The sequence below is a fragment of the Hipposideros armiger genome, unplaced genomic scaffold (assembly GCF_001890085.2).
Source record: "Hipposideros armiger isolate ML-2016 unplaced genomic scaffold, ASM189008v1 scaffold_1784, whole genome shotgun sequence".
In the NCBI taxonomy this organism is placed as follows: domain Eukaryota; kingdom Metazoa; phylum Chordata; class Mammalia; order Chiroptera; family Hipposideridae; genus Hipposideros; species Hipposideros armiger.
This window is the reverse complement of record NW_017733134.1, coordinates 112,766-115,474: the sequence shown is the minus strand read 5'-3', so window position 1 is coordinate 115,474 and position 2,709 is coordinate 112,766. Positions and strand designations below refer to the sequence as shown.

General features: G+C 38.3%; 1 protein-coding gene across 1 annotated transcript in view; it reads left to right on the top strand.

Moving 5' to 3' along the window:
- Positions 1-1,080: 1,080 nt before the first annotated feature.
- Positions 1,081-2,709, top strand: part of LOC109378177 (monoacylglycerol lipase ABHD12) — a 38,640-nt gene continuing 37,011 nt past the window's right edge. The window contains exon 1 of the mRNA XM_019634639.1: positions 1,081-1,226. The gene's annotated coding sequence lies outside the window, so the exon portion shown is untranslated. The remainder of the gene's footprint in view (positions 1,227-2,709) is intronic.

Below are 2,709 nucleotides of genomic sequence, written 5' to 3'. Positions count from 1 at the left end.
AAATGTTAATTGCACTCTTCTCCCTAAAAGTTTTTGTATTGGGAAATATAACCACTTTTTATAACATGTTAACATGTGTTGAGTTGTTTATTTTTATGAGATTAATTAATAGATATTTTAAAAATTTTTTTTGTTTTTACTTCTCATATGACAAATAGTAATATGGTAAAACCTTGGATTGCAAATAACTTGGTTTGCGAGTGTTCCACAAGATGAGCAAACATTTCTAGTACATTTTAACGTGGTAAACGAGCGATGTCTTGCAATACGAGTAGTTTGTCTCCAGAACGAATTATGCTGTCAAACCAAGGTATTACTGTACATATAAACAGAAGCTCTTTGGGGGCGGTTCCTCAATTTTTTAGTTGTAGAAAAGCCCTTAGTCTAAGAAGTTTGAGAATCTCTGGGCTAGGGACATTTTTGAAAAGGGGTCAGTAACAGGATAAGGACGTCTTAGAGCTGGTTGGAGATTAAAACTTGATACCCTGGGATGACAATCTGGCCTGAGGTACCTGGAGAAGGAGCCTCTGTTGGGTGATGCCAAAGCAGACAAGGGCAGGAATGGGAGGGCATGCAGTTGACAGCCGCAATCTTGTTTTCAGCCCTCTGCTCCCTCCCAGGACCTGGTCAGGCAGGTTATATGATGTTATATAGGATGTATGCTCTTCTTACAAGGAGCTAATGGATAACCTGCCTATGGCTGGCTTGCAGGACTGTGATCACAAGGCCCACAAGACAGCCAGTGTCTTCTGCAATGAAGTTGCAGCTGTAGTCTGATATCAGGTTGGGCACTTTCTGAAGATCTGATGTCTGTGCTGTGTTCTGATCCCAGGGAGAGCATGGAAAATAATTAGAACGGTTTCTTTGGCTTTCCGGGAAAAAAATTTACCCCTACAGTAGTGTTCTAAGATCAAATTAAAAGACTGCCTAAAATAATTATTTTAACAAAAGCAGGTGGGAGGCTATTCTTATTACTAGCAGTATTCTTGTGGGAAAACATATGTGGATCTTGGCTAGTAATTTTGATAATGCTATTAATAAAATATTGTAAAATTGCACCTACTGCCTTTGATCTATCTGTTAATTGCTTTTTTCTTGCAGGCGAAAGGGCCTGTGGTTCCGACTGAGGAAAATACTTCTCTGTGTTTTGGGGTTGTATATTGCCATTCCATTTCTCATCAAACTATGTCCTGGGATACAGGCCAAACTGATTTTCTTGAATTTTGGTAAGTGACATGTGTCCGTTTTTCCTTTAATTTTAGTGAGACTTCATTTTCTTGATGGTTTATATATTTATCCACCACCCAGATCAAGACACAGAACATTTATATTACCCAGAAAGCTCCCTTGTGCCCCCTCCCAGTTAAAGGCTTTTGTAAGGAGTGTATTGCTCTCCAGGGCTGGCATTTGTGTATACAGATGAGCATTGCATGGTGGGGATCTTTCTTTAGCTGAGATAGGTAAAAATGTTGACAACATGGAGAGCCTTTTGAAGCTGTTGTGTAGGAGATGCTTTGTCGCTTGTGTAGTCTAGAAGGTTAACTGTCCTTGGAAAAGATGACCACTTTTTAAAAATAATAATTAGGCCGTTTTTCTTAAAAAAAAAAAAAAGTGAAATTTTCCTTTTTTTGCTTAAAAAATCCTGACAGACTTTGGTATCTGTGGAATTATATGCTGGCTTTATAGTTGTTGTAGTCTCCTTGAGTTATCTNTACAGGAGAGAGAAGGGTTCTGTGGAGTACGCTGCTGCAAACACTGGGCTAGCTATATTTCTAGATTACAGAAACCTTGTCCTTTAGCTAAGGGGCTCGTGCAGAACTATTTACAAATGTAGAACTTCCTGATAAAAATAATGACAAATTTTAATATGAGGTCTTTGGAGTTTTCAAAACTAAATACAGTAAAACCTTGGATTGCGAGTAACATGGTTTGGGAGTGTTCCGCAAGATGAGCAAACATTTCTAATACATTTTAACGTGGTAAACGAGCGATGTCTTGCAATACGAGTAGTTTGTTTCCGAAACAAATTATGCTTATAAACCAAGGTATTACTGTAGCTTTCTTCTCTGAATTTCTTAGTGCAATATTTACTTTTGGTTTTATACAAAATTACTAACTGCCATTATTGCGTTGTCCTCATCTCCCATCCTAGGTTTCAGTTTTCCTGAAGAGTCTCAAAACACTTGATAGTGCTGAGTAACACCAGACACCTCTCTCAGAGCCCTTATGTCTGCTCCACTGAGCTGAGAGCACAACATAGATGCAGATGCCCTCCTTTGCTGCCCTTATTGTTCACCACCTGAGAACGCTAGGTGCTCAATAATGACGGTTGAGTAAACCAGGTGAATGAGTGAATAAATTACATTATAGGTAAGCATATTTGTCATCAGCTTTACTGAGGCATTATTTATATATAGCAAAACTTACCGGTGCATACAATTATGTATCCACAATCAAGATAAAAAGTTTTTCCGTTACTCCAAAAGTTCGCTGTGCCCCTTGCAACCTCCTTTTATCCCCAGCCCCTGGCAATCACTGTTCTGTTTTTCTGTCTGTATACTTTTGCCTTTTCTAGAATTTTAGATAAATAGAATCATACAATATGTAGTCTTTTGTGTATGTCTTCTTTAATTTAGCATAATACTTTTGAGATTCATCTGTATTCCATGTGTCAGCAATTCCAGGTATGTTTTTAGAGGAAGAACTGAG